Source organism: Hirundo rustica, chromosome 2 (assembly GCF_015227805.2).
Source record: "Hirundo rustica isolate bHirRus1 chromosome 2, bHirRus1.pri.v3, whole genome shotgun sequence".
NCBI classification, from domain to species: Eukaryota; Metazoa; Chordata; class Aves; order Passeriformes; family Hirundinidae; genus Hirundo; species Hirundo rustica.
Window position 1 is genome coordinate 115,411,811 of NC_053451.1, and position 14,429 is coordinate 115,426,239.

Genomic DNA, 14,429 nt, shown 5'->3' on the forward strand with positions numbered 1-14,429 from the left:
ACTCAAAAGCACAGAAATATCAGAAAAAAAACAAACAACAAAATGACATAAGAAGTGCCAAAAGGCATCAAGAGAAACTCAAAACTGTTGAGGAAGGAGTTCTGCCTCTGCATAAAAGCCTGTCCAAGAAGCAGGTCTTGGTTTTAAGAGAGTTCTTTGGGAAGTCACCAGCACGAGAGTGAAAGGTGTGAAGGGTGAGGTGGCAGAGGCTCAGGATAGATTCAGAGAAACCTGGTTCTTATGGATCTGCTGGTGCAGAATAATCTTATAGTGTAAAACTTAATTATTATGTAGTGTAGACAAGAGACAACAAAGTCCCAGGTGCCATGGAAGATGTGGTAACAAATTAATATTCTCTTTCTCTCTGCTCCCTCCTTTCCCCCTCCAAAAAGAACGAGCTATCAGATTGCATTACCTGGTGGAAGATTGGAATGAGCAATGGGATGCATGTCCTCACACCTCGCATAATTAAGCTGAGAACCTTACTGCACAGAATGTCACAGGCACTACAAATTTACATGGGTTTCGAAAGTGCTTGGACAAATTCGTGGCAGGAAACATCCCGTTGGGGACTATTCAGTGCAGAGATGCCATCAGAAGCTCAGGAGGGCCCTAAGCTACAGACTGCTAGAAAAAGGGAAAGTATTCTGAAGTACCAGTATGTGCTTGCTCAGTTCTTACAGTCTTTATTAGGCCATCCACCGCCATTCACCATCAGAGACTGGATGATCTGATGCAGTCCACTTGTCTCTTTATAATATATATAAATATAAATATATTTTAATGAAAAGCCCAGCTTTTATTATGATTTTTGCTCTTTTTTTTTTTTTTTCCTCAGAATTGCCAAGCAAAGGAGCCCCATTATGCAGTGGATCAGATATAAAACATGTAGGAGACACGGGTACAGGTCATTCCCTGTCAGAAGGGAATCAATCCCATATCGTTTACCTGTCCAGGAGGAAACCCACAGTCACAGATGTAGGTTATATGTCCATAGAATATTAAGTACATTTTTTGTCTCTCCTGTTGACGCTTTCATTTTATGTAAATAAGGAAATATTCGGTAATACACATGCTGGCACTATTGAATCCTCTTAAATGATTTTTGAAACCACTGTAATACCTTCCCTCTCCCCCTCTCTGCTTCAGTTGGTACTTTAATATTTTAAGATGACTGTGAAGTCAGAGCCACCTTAAAAAAAAATACCCCACAAAAAAACCAAAAGCAATGGGCAGGAGACTAATTGCAAATGTGAAAAAAATTATCAACTTCATTCAATCAGTTATGCAAAGCAGAGAAAAAAATCCAAATATGCTTACCAGGCTGCAGGTCAGGGTACCCTCCAAGGAGGGGAAGATTTGTGTTTTGAGCTTATTTAGGCAGAAAAGAAATTGATCATCTGTGTATTGAAGTGTTCAAACCACTAAACTCCAATTTTGTGAAAATCAGCTTTTAACACTATTTTTCATTTATGAGTGAAATTCAACCAAATTTGCAACTCGGCTGAGTCTGACCAGATTGTCTTGTCTTTGGCAAACAGTATTTTCAGAAAATCCTTGCTTAGATCTATTCAGTGGTTCCAAGGAGAAGAAAATCTTGCTTATTTTATTAGGATTAGAGTGCAAGTCTAAGTTTTCCCATTTCTACCAGGAACAAATTGTTCCCTGGGAGGCTGGGCAGGTCCTGGCACAGGGTGCCCAGAGAAGCCGTGGCTGCCCCTGGATCCCTGGCAGTGTCCAAGGCCACTTTGGATGGGGCTTGGAGCCACCTGGGTGTCCTGGTTTAGGGTAAATTTTGGAGGAAACCACTGCCCTGGAATTCTTTTTCTCTTGGATCTAGTTTTAAACGTGCAGAACTTATTTCTGAGCTAAACAGATGAATGGGGATACAATTCAGCAACATAAAGTCACCCCAGGACACAGGAATAGTGGAAGGTGTCTCTGCCCATGGCAGGGGGGGGAACTGGATGATTTTCAGATCCCTTCCAACCCAAACCACTCCATGACTCTTCTCTTTCACTCCCACTGCAGCACTCAGCCCTCAGTGAGAACATCACCAAAACTCTGCAGTAGCCAAGCACTCTTCTCAGATTTTTTTATAGCTGTGTTCGTCCCCACCCAGTAGAAAAGAGTATTTTGTGCATCTTTGTATTGAAGACTTGCAGAAAGGATGCTTGATCCCTGTAAATGCTCCCTGTTGCGGCAGGGTGCTGGTACTGATGATGAAACCCTTCCAGCAACGCAATATTCCCACAGCACAACTGACATTTTGCTCTTCAAGGGACTTGACACTACTGTATAATTTATGTTTGTGTTTTTATACTGGTTCACCAGTTTATTGACAAGGAAGTAAGAGAAAGGACTTTTCATGCTATGAGGTCTGTAGGTGAGGAAGATGAAGGCAGGAGAGATTAAAATCATGGTGGGAGTGGAGGGAGTGTGGACATACGAAGGTTCTACTCAGGGGAAGGAACATTTTTGCTCCTCTCTCCCAAAAAGCCAACACACTGTTCCTGCAAATATGAGGAAAGCTCCATGAAAGATGCACAAGCGCTAATTTCCTAAATAATCTCACATTACCACAATGCTTGGAGTCTTTTTTTAGTAAAGGGAGTCAATAAAACAGGAAAAGTAGAGCTTTATTTGCACACATGGGCAGGCACAAAGCAGGATTTTAGCTGGCAATGGAGTGATGAGAGCAATCCCTGAGGAATGCTTCCTCCAGACCAGACCTTGAATATTTAATAATGGTGAATTACCAGAACTCTTCAACCATAATGAAGGAATAAGCAGGCAATTAGAGCAAACTGCAAATCCCTTGCCCTAAAAACCCTCCAGCATTTTAACTCTCTCTGTGCATCTGCCATTCCCTCCTGATTTCTCCCACTTATTTAAAAATCACAGCGAGAAAAGGCTTTTTACCACCTCTTAGAAACCCTCCTCCATTCTCCTCCTTCTCAGAAACAAACTGTATTGGCATCTTCTCTTGCAAAATTCAAAGCCACTGCTGCTTACTGGCCCTTCCTGTAGCATCTTGGGTTGTTATCACAGCCATTCTCGTACAAAATGTGAGGTATAATTCAGAAACCCACTTTCATGTGTAGAAAGTGCAATGTTTAATCCTTACAGAATGTCAGAAAAACAACTCGTGTTGTCAGGAGCATCTGAGGACATGAGCAGCCAGTGGTGTGTTGGCCTCCTTTCTGTTGGTTAGTGGTTCATTAGTGTTAGACAAACCCAGCAAAGCTGAGAAGCAAATGATTTCTGTGTGCAGTGATAGCTCCATACTTTTGAAATATCTCTGAAATCCTTAGAAATCTGGAACAGGCTGAGCAGATGAATGAACATTTGGACTTAAACTTGAAAGTAAGGCAAGAGTTTCCTATATGGAACCACAGAATGGTTTGGGTTGGAAGGGACCTTGAAGATCATCTCATTCCAGCCCCTGGGACTTCCACTGTCCCAGGTTGCTCCAAAACCCATCCAGCCTGATCTTGGGAATTTCCAGGGATGGGAAATCCACAACTTCTCTGGGAAATCTGTGCCAGGGCCTCACCACCCTCATAGGGAAGAAATTTTTTTTATATATTTAATCTAACTCTACCCTCTTTCAGTTCAAAGCCATTCTCTCATGTCCTGTCACTACATCCTCTTGTGAATAGTCGCTCTCCATCTTGGTTAGTATCACCTTTTATATCATTTGAAGAAATAAGTGTCCTGTGCATCAGATTTGGAGTATTCTCCAGTGGGATCTGAGCCCCTAGATTACAATGTTAAGATCTATTGATACAGAGAAAGAATGGGAAAAAAACCCTCGTGGCTTATGGATGTTGCTGAAATGGAATTTAAAAGGAATAATGAGAAACTGCAACCAGACTGAGGAGGATTTGGATCATTTAGGTAATTGGGTCAACAGATGGTAAAGAGTGTGGTATAGAAATATGTAAAATAATTAGTCTGGGAAAAGGAAACCAATCATCCAGCACACTGATGAGGAAACAAGCGTTGATTATTGTGGAGAAATCATTGAAATAATCAAGACAGTGCCCAGCAGTAGGGAACAACGCAAACAAGCCATTAGGATGTGGTAGAAAAAGGATAAAGAGATAACAGGTGATCTAATTTCTGTGTGTGTGATCTGATTTTACATCTGGTCATCGGATTAAGACGCAAACTCAGTGTTTCCTTATAAGTGATGCTTAAAGCCTTGGGTTAATACAGATGTACTGCACTAAATATTCACTGCTGAGAAGATGGAAGTGCCAGCACAACAAATTATTAGGACACCATCTTGTATTTTTATGTGGCATTGCTCTATGGGTGTTGGGAACAATATCAAGGCCTTGGAGTGAGCACTTAATGCAACAGAGGAGCACAAATAGTAGAGGATATTATGACATGCACAATTTTTTTTTTTTTTCAGTGTGGCTCTAATTAAAGGTTTTGAGATATTCAGGGTCATGTGTGTTGTTAGAAGTACCTTGATTTTTACATTGGCAGGTGACAAACCTCCACATTTAAATAAATACAAATTAGCAGCTATAGTCAGGCAATTTCTAGTATTTATGTACCTCCAGATGGACTAAATTATCTGATGTTTAAAGTTCTTAAGCTGTTGAGAAGCTCTGTACTTTGCTTTAGCCCAGGCTTGGGCATTGTGCTTTTTAACAGATGCAGAAAGAGGGGGTTTTTTCAATAAAACACTGCTTTTAAGCTTTACCTTTAAATCTGGTTTCCTGGATAACATGTTAAAGAGATCTGCATCCAAAGTCCCTGTCAAAACTTATTGTTTTGAGGATTTTACACTTAACATGGGTAGACATCCCCCAAACTGTACCCAATTCATCTCCAGCTGGATGAAAATATGGGCACACAAGCTTCAATTGCCCCCACTAATCTGAAAAGTCATTTTTCCCAAGAAGAAGCAAGGTGGGGAAGGTTGGTATGGAAAAGAAAATTAATTCCTTTTTATTGCAAAGGACATCTTTGCATTCTCATTCATTCTGTACAGGAGCTGGCTTAAACTGCAATTCCTGTAACCTGGAGAAATAATAATGATCATGAATTCCCTATAGATACATATTCCTTTTGGTTCTCACGTGAAGTTGCATTTCCGATAGTATTATTCAAAAGAGAAACATGATATATTTGAAGTCAGAGAGAATTATGGCATGTTTGAAGCTTTTTCAGAAATTAAAGTGATAATATTTATGAACTGGATATTCCAAAGCATGGGCCACACTTATTAGAAATTAATTGTATCAGGAAGGACATTCCTCTAATTAAGAGGTTGGATTTTTTTATCTTAAACCAGCACAAATACATGAACCTTATCTACAGTCTTCCACAAAACAAAGGGCTTTCCTTCTCTGCTCATCCTGTTGATCTGTAACAGAAAAACTTATTCTAAATACTGTTGTTGTTTTAGGAGGGAATATTTATGTTTGCAGTAACTTTTCTAGACAGCAGATACAATTCTTTTCCCTTTCTCAATCTATTAATGCCTCCCATGGGTTTATTGTGTGGTGTTATCTAAAATCACATGGCCGACAAGGTTGCTTCCTCTTGCTGTTATAGACTTGAGGCAACAGATCGTGTTTCATAATCAACACTTCCATCTTGTTGTTTAGATAACTTGCAGAGTGTGTTGGAAGCAATTATTCTGAAGCAACTTTTTTTATTGTCATAGTAAAGAATTTCCAGTTCTTGTTTAATTGACCTCAATTTGATATCATATTGTTGTGGTTATTTCCACACATTTTTGTAAAGATATTTCACTAGAAATTATATTCCATCTAAAATGTGTTAGTTCAGGGCTCTGAAGTTCTTGTGTGATGATTATAATAATATAAAAATAATCACTTTTATACACCCTTGCAGCTTGCTCTCATGCTGCAATTACTATTAGCTTTCTTGCAGCATATTTAGAGGTTTTGCCGTTTTCACTCCTTTGACCATTATGTATTGGAGACACAAACATTTCTACTGCTTTTCCTTTATTCCTACCCTTTCCAATCTTTTGAGCCTTTGCTTAGAGGAGTTGTGAATGAAGCCACAATAAGGAATAAAGGAAGGCCTTTATTCATGAGACTGTTTTAATGTTGGCAACCACTGTAGGAGTCCCTTATTGCTTGAAATAAATCAGTTTTTGAATCTGAGTTCTGAGGAAGTTAATACTGCTCTGTAGCATTTTAACACCTCCGTTTTTTTCAGTAACTTGTCAGACAGGAATAATAATACCTAAATTGCAAGAATCCTCCTATCTTCTCTTCCAATGACTAAACCTACTCCGTGTTGCTACTTTCAGTGAACTTAAAAGTTGAGCAGCGTGGTCCCATGGATAGAGTTGTAGTTCAAGGTTAAAAAATATGAGAACTTCGAGTAGTGCTGCCACTGTGGCTCCGTTGTGTCAACACAGTGACTTCGGGCAGCTGCGGTGTGACCTTGGACAGGTCATCTTCTGGGTAATTTGGTTTTCTCTTTATTTCCCTCTGTCTTGTCCATTTATATTGTCCATTTAGAGGCACTGGATAAGGTTCTGTGACGGGCTGAGTGTCTATTTCCACCATGTGGATGATAACAGTGCCCTGCATGACTCCTGCAATGCCTGGGAGCTATCTTGTTATAAATACTAATGTTTTGCTTTCTTACATTTTTAGGATTTACAAAAATAAGTGTGACCTGGTATTTTTTTCTCCCTCAAAAAACTATGCAACAGTACTGGATATAGTAAAAAACTAAGGAGAAAATAAATAGGTTTTTGTGGCCCAAAGTAATAAAGTCTAAGGCCAGGGAAGAGAAAAAAAGGCACACAGCAACTGAATGTTCATGGCACAATCCTCTGTGACACTTGAGGCATCTACAGGTACAGGTTAGTCCTGAAACCTCCTAGCACCCTATGTAGCATAAGTTTCTGCAGCCTTTTGGATTGTTTTGATTATTTTTCATTTCACAAATTTCTTCTTAATGGTGAAAACCCAGCCACCTTGATGTAGAAAACAAATTTCTCGTGCATAAGTTTCGGTCAAACTAGACTTTCAGTGGTGCAACAGCTCTGTGTTCAGGTGGAATACTGGGAAGAGATTGAAAAGTTAAATTATTTTGACAGGGACAAAACTGTGCTGTGAATACACAGAAAGGCTCATTGTATAGAAGGGGTCATTGTATAGAAGGGATTGTTGGTCCTTTCACTTAAAACAAGCAAAAGAAATCCCAGCTGGTTTAGTTGAAATGTAGGATCACAGAATCACAGAATGGTTTGGGAAAGAACTTCATCCCATTCCACCCCACTGCCATGGGTAGGGACCCCTTCCACTATCCCAGCTTGCTCCAAACACCATCTAGCTTGGGCTTGAACACTTGTAAATTTTGGGGCAGCCTCAGCTTTTCTGGGTGACTTGTGCCAGGGCCACACCACCCTCACAGTAAAGAAAGTTTTTCTAATATCCAATTTAACCCTACTTTTTGTCAGTGTGATCCGTTCCCCCTCGTCCTGTCACTCCAGAACCCCATGAAGGGTCCTTCTCTGCATATCTCACTCTAAGTTATCTTTAAAACCCTTACAAAGAAAAGCTTTTAAAATCTTTTAAAATATCTGTTTAAAAATCTGTTTGAAAATATCTGTGGGGTATCTGTCCAAAGGGAAGTGTTTGTTAAATTAATACACATGAACCTCAGAGAGTGCTCCCTGCTGAAGGATACTGCCAGAATATTCTTTTCTAAAGGAAGGGGATGGGAATCACTCAGCTTCAATTTTCAGTTTTTGATATCTGTTGAACCAAACCCCCAAAATGGAGTAACAAAATATTTCAAGGAAAAAAATGAGCAAAACATGAGTAGAATCACAGTCAGCAGCAGGTCATAAAAAGCAATTACCTCAATTTAAAAATGTTTCAGAGGCCATAATTATTTTTCGTTTGTGTAAACGGTCTTGTAGCATGTTTTATTTCCCTTCATTTGGGGAAATAAAAAGAAGAAAAAAGGTCCAAATACAAACAAGTGTGAAATATGTTGGCTTTTGTACAGCTTGTTTCTCATCCATTCAGTACAGCAGGTAGTCAGCAATACCTCTCAAGAAGTGCTGTTAGTGTTAATTTTCTCCATCTTGGCCATTTTCTCCTTCACAGGAAAATTTGAGATCTTCCATGATCACAAAGATATTTTCAGCTCAATTTTTATAAAACCAAACTTGCTTAAATTCACTAGTGAAAGACCATATTTAACATATTTATATCAGGCATAATGCCTTTGCAGGATCCTGATCATTCATAATGAGGAGGAAAATTTATAGTTCATTCTGTTCTATTTGTCTTCCTCAGTACAATCTTGGATTGCAATATGGGGATAAATTATAATTGCAGATTAGTTTTCTGCAAAATGGTTCCTGAACATTGAAATTTTCTATGCCATAAAAGGAAATCATACAGACTTATAAGAAAACAAAAATTATTTTTATTGTGCTTACCGCAAAGAACCCTAAGGATACTTTTCCAAAGGAATAAATCTGCAAATGACTGATAATTAAATGTTGGGATTTCATAACCTGCTTGGAAAACCTGGCCCATAGATGCACTACTCTGCTATTAATTTTTTTTCTTAAACAAGGAGTAATTTTACTGAAGCAAACAGATTCCTAAGTGGTACAAATGACCAATGAACTGACGCCGTAAACTCTGTGTCTAAAAGGAAAGACCTTATGTTAAAGCTGGTGTTACAGGATCTAAAAAGGCCATTATATTACAGAGAATCAGTGAATCTGGGCAGGAAAAGTCAGAAGAAGGTGATTGAGAAGGGCCAGCATGGTACCGTGAGACAGAATCCTGAAGTTCAATTACATTCTATTACGGACACAATTTTTTGTTTGGTATTTGCACAGAGGCTGTTAAAGCAGCTATGGTGCACAGGGAAACCACCATTGCCAATAATTTTGTTTCTAAATCAACTCCAATAATAAAAAAAAGAAAAAAAATCATCCTAAGTTAGTTAAAAGAAGTATGAAAAAGGGTTTTTACTGAATGACTTTTTAACCACAGAGCATTTACTGAAGTGGACACAAGGAAATGCATTCTTTCCTGATGAAAAGACCTTGAACTCCTGGTTGAACTTCCACTGTGAATAAAGAAAAGCAAATTCTGAATTTTGTTAGGAAGATCATGGTCAGATGAGGGAGGGAAGTTTTTCTCCTCCTCTAGCTGGAGCTGATGAGGTGACAGCTGGAACACAGCTGTCGGGATAGATGTGAAGAAGCAGGAGATGCTCCAGTGGAAGGCAAGGCAAAGAAATAATGTCTCTTCTTAAAGCTAGAGCTTGAGTTTCTTCAGTTCTAAGAGTGTTCTGTACTTGACAATAAATTAATTTCTTTTCATCACTGGATTTTACTCAGGAACTACAGGGTGATCACCAGTACATAATTGAAACTGAAAGAAAATTAGACCCTGTGTATGAACTTTAATGCATCTTATATCTTTGTAAGTAGGGTGTTTTTTATGTTGGGGTCTCTATTCTGATTCAAGCCCTTTAAGAATGTACAGAAATTAATAACAGACCAAGGCTGGTCTAAAGTTTCATTTATTGATAAACTATGACAGCAGTAAATGTTACCATAGTCATGTCTTGGGAATAAAAAGAGATGATTCACCATCAGGCTGGAAGAAGGAAAACAAACCCAAACTAGTGACATCAAGGGAAATAAAAAGCTATTCCTCTGCAGGCAGCAATGATTTAATGAGTTATGTCTAATGTGGCCAGATTAAAAAGTACTCAGACTTCGGTATGGCGTGGGCCATCCATGAGTTTCACAGGGGTCTAGACTTGAATTTTGCCTTTGGTTGGTCACTTGGCAAAGATCCCAGCTGACTCTGTCCTGGAGTCATAGCTGGAAGCTGTGAAAGCATGCAAAGATTTCTCTCCTCTGCTGCATTTTCTGCACACAATAATTTTGTTTTCATGCCAGGGCTGCCCTTTGGATCAGAGCCCTCTCTCGCATCAAACGTCAGACTGGGCTCTAAGACCGCAGTGCTCACAAGTAATACAAGTTGTAGGATGGTTTCCTACCACGGTAGGGTTGCCCCAAGGTGCATTTTGCCTACTGGTTTCAAGTCCTACAAATGGGATTTTTATTTATCTTTGAGAGATCTCACAGCAAGTACAAGTCACTCATCCACACAGAAATTTGCAGGATCAAGCCATTATGGAATGACAGAATCATTCAGGTTGGAAAACACCTCAAAGATCATCTTTGACTGACCTCCAGAGGCGGTGACTCCACCTTCCTGACAAACCTTTCCATAAAGACTTTCTTCCTGAATTAGCTTATCTACAGCCAAATGCTGAGAAACGGTAAAACGTTGGGTGAAGACTCATCCTCCTAAATTTATTGTGAGTTTAGTCATTTGTATCAATGAGGCCCTGGTTCTACCTTGCTAATAGAAGTCATTGTCAGTACAAGCACATCCTGTGTGCGTCACTTGTTCAACAGATGAAGAATGCAGTTGGAGCAAATTTGGTAACAGTTCAGTTTGGGCAAAATTGGTAAAAGTTTTGTTGGGAAAATTATCCTTTGATGAAACCAAATAGTTTGTTTCAACAACGACAACAACAACTCAAAAACAAATCAAAACAACCAAACAAAAACTAAAAACAAAAAAAAAAAAAAAAACAAAAACCCACCTAACAAACAAACAAACAAACAAAGATACAACTGCAAGTCTTTAATTTCTCTGTTAACTTATTTTGCATCTCTCATTTTTCTCCATCTCCAGATTTCTTTTCATCTACCTAATTCTGACTTTCCATTTTTCACATGGAAGTGTTGTCTGAGATAGACAAGATGTCTGTATTTACACAGAAGAACTATTTAAGTTGTTTCATAATTTCATTTTGTGGTTGTATCTGTCCCATAGAGCTCTTCTGCTTTTTTAACAGCTCCTGGGGTGAGGGTGCTGCACACTGTGCAGAGGTGATTATATCCTTTCTTTTCCTGGAAACAGGCTCTTATTCTGAATCCTCTTTGAAATTTTAAATTCCATTTTGGCTTTACCTGTAGGGAGAAATTCTTTTTGTAAAAGATATCTTCCTTCTGCCAATACAACAGAGGTAAATCCAAAAGTTTTCTGAGTTCCCTGCTCTCCTTTGGCTTAATCAAATCCTGCCTGACTTTCCTCCTCATTTCTTAGGGGAGTAAAAAATTTGCTTCCCATTAGAGATGTCCTGGAGTTTCAAGCCCTCAGTCATCAAATAAGTTGTTAAAGTCTTTGTGAAACCGCCTGCCCTTTCTGGATTCATAGTTTGCCAGTGATGTCATCTGGGAGTTTTGATGACTTCCAGTATTTTCAACCATTTTTTTGATTTTGAAAGATCTCAGACCTATTTCCAGAAGAACTAGTGAGCTGGAAAGGAGGAAAGCAAGATGGAGAAGCAGAGTTTGAATGTGAATACTTTGAGATTTCATTCAGCTTTGGAGTGTACATGTTTAAAAGACACTAAGCAGAGCAAGACAAAATTTTTGTAAAACATGAGCAATTAAGGGTTCCTTTTTTGTAATTTCTATTTAATTCAACAGTTGAAAACTAATTCCGCTTTTCCAAGACTCATGAAACTTAATTTGCACAATCTTTTCATGCACAAAACAGCCTTTAAATCATGTTCTCCTTGGAGATATCATTACTGATGCTGAAAACAAGATGTTTTAACATTACACAGAGCTGGAATAAATTGGGGTGTACAGGCCTGTTGTAAAGTGTTGAAAGAATGAGGAGAGTGTGCGTTAAAGCAGAACAACATTTGACAAGCTGAAAATGGAGGAAACCTTAGGGAGATGTTCTTTCTAATGTGGAGGATCAATTAATACAAAACACAAAGTAAACAGAAAATATCAAACCCATTTTTCTGGGGAGGAATCACTGGAAAAATCACTGGTTAGAAGGCATGAATCCTGTTACCTCTAGGCTGCTATCTTGAGCCTGTAACTCTAAAGAAAGAAAAACAGTTTTAAGTTTTAAATTACTTACCTGGCCTAAGTAAAATGTTGTGTTTGTCTCTTTCCCTCTTAGGTTATAAATATTGTTTTCATAGCAACCAATCTGAACCAAGCCCTCTGTACAAGTCAGGACCAACCATAGTTTTATGTTCACTTCTGGCTATTGGCTGGAATGGGAAATGCTGAAATAACTAGGAAAAATATAACTGTGAGTGGAAGGAAATATTATGAAAATCATATGTGAAAGGATTAAAATAGACTTTGAATGACTATTGAAGTGATTAATAATTTGCAAACCATCTGCTGTTAATTTTTCTTGTTGTTTTGTGGAGGGACGAGGGAAAAGATTTCCTTCAGCTTGAATTTTGCCTAATTTGAATTAGACAACGATAGAATTTATATTATCTCTAGAGTAATTGCATTTGGGATATATTAACCAGTCCCTCAGAGATGTTTTTATAAAGCCCTATTTTGTCCTTTAAGTTTCTGAGCCATTCAATTAAATACTTCAAAACAAGGCAGAGAAAGTATCACTCCCATACAAAGTGAATAGCAGGATTGTGAGCACAGACCTATTGTTCCCCATGATTCTGCCTCCTTTCTGCACTTTTTGCTGGTAGTCCACCTGTAGAGAAAATCTCAAGATGAACATATAGTTTATAAGAGTATGAAGCAGAGGAAATGACGTGGGAGGCTGTGCTGCGTTTGCTCTTCAAACACCAGTCTGTGCAGGTGGTGTGAGATTTTTGGACCAAGTGTTGGGCTCTCCTGCTGGGGAGGAGTGCCGAGCTGCCTGTCTCAGTTGTTCCTGCATTACCCCTTTTTTAGAACAATCTTAAGCACGGATTTAATTGCAAAATCAAATCACTGATGCAAAATCCCCCACGGCTCAATGGTATTGATAGGATGGACAGGGTGCAAAAAATTCACTCCTTGTGAATAAGGAAATTGATGGAAGGAAATTAAAGGGTCATGTTAGGACTTCTGAGTCCCAGGAAGTGAATCTTGCATGTTTTAACACTTCCCAAAGAGAGATGCTGACCGAGTTCCTTGAGCACAGCAGTTACTAAGCTCAGCATGAAGAGAAATCCAAGGAAAAAGGGGCTAAGAAGGAGAAAGCACAATCCCCCGGGCAGACACAAAGGACAGACATAGCAAGGTGACAACAGATATAAGAAAAACTCCTGTGAATTGGCGAACAGGTGTCAAGCAAAAACTTCTGGGGATTGAGGTCAGCCATTTATCTCTCCTCCTAATCCCATGTTTTATATATGAGACCCCAGGGAAGACTGGACTTTGGGACTGGACTAAAAGGAGGAATAATGAGGAATTCTTACCATCTACCTCAGACTGCAGACCAGGGTTTCCTAAGATAACATTGCAGAATGGAACCACAGGATCATTAAGGTTGGAAAAGACTTCTCAGATCATCAAGTCCAACTTGTGACCCATCCCCACCTTGTCCCCAGCCCAGAGCACTGAGTGGCATCTCCAGGTGACACCTGCAGGGATGGGCACTGCAGAGCTCCCTGGGCAGCCCCTGCCAAGGTCTGAGCCCCCTTTCCATGGGGAAATTCCTGCTGCTGTCCAAGCTGAGCCTCCCCTGGCCCAGGCTGAGGCCGTTCCCTCTGCTCCTGTCCCTGTTCCCTGGGAGCACAGCCCGACCCCCCCGGCTGTCCCCTCCTGTCAGGGGCTTGTGCAGAGCCACAAGGTTCCCCCTGAGCCTCCTTTTCTCCAGGCTCAGCCCTTTCCCAGCTCCCTCAGCTGCTCTTCACAGAACTGACTCTCCTGACCCTTCACCGTGGGCACTGCTCTAAATTATTAGGAATTATTGGAAGTTTTCAGGTTTTCACTGATGGTTCAAGGAGCCTCAGGAGAAATCTGCTCTCTCCATTCCTCTCTCAGAAGTCTGGTTCTGGTGTCTAACACATCTTGGCTAATGCCAAATAACATATGGTGCTAAGCTACAGTTGCAAATATAATTCAGTGAGAAAGAGCTGAGAGCACCTTTGGAGTTGTCACAAGCCACCTAACCTTATAATAAGATGTTGTTGTGTGTTTTGCAGCTTGTCACTCATCCAGCTTTTTCATCCTTTATGCAATCTTGTTTACAAAATTTTTAGATGATAAGTGTGTTGCAGAATGGCAAGGATTTAACAAATAGTGGGCTGCTGAAGCACCTCAGAAATACCTTTTTTTTCCCTCAACTCCACTTCAACCCAAAGTAAACACACAGATTAAAACATTTTTATGACATGCTGGGATCTAGACCTTTTTAAAGGTTTTGTAAATGTCTAGATTGTATTGTTCTGAAACAGTATCCTGGTCTGACACAGAAATCCAGTCTCTTAACAACTGCATCAGCATCACAGCAGCTCTGCTTTAATTAAATCTTCACAATTAGACAGCCTTGTTATTGTATGTCATTAGTCTTCCTAATACCTTTTTACCT

At 39.5% G+C, this 14,429-nt stretch overlaps 1 protein-coding gene across 6 annotated transcripts in view; it reads left to right on the plus strand.

Moving 5' to 3' along the window:
• Nucleotides 1–14,429, plus strand: part of DSCAM (DS cell adhesion molecule) — a 447,196-nt gene that overhangs the window by 192,864 nt on the left and 239,903 nt on the right. The window lies entirely within an intron of this gene.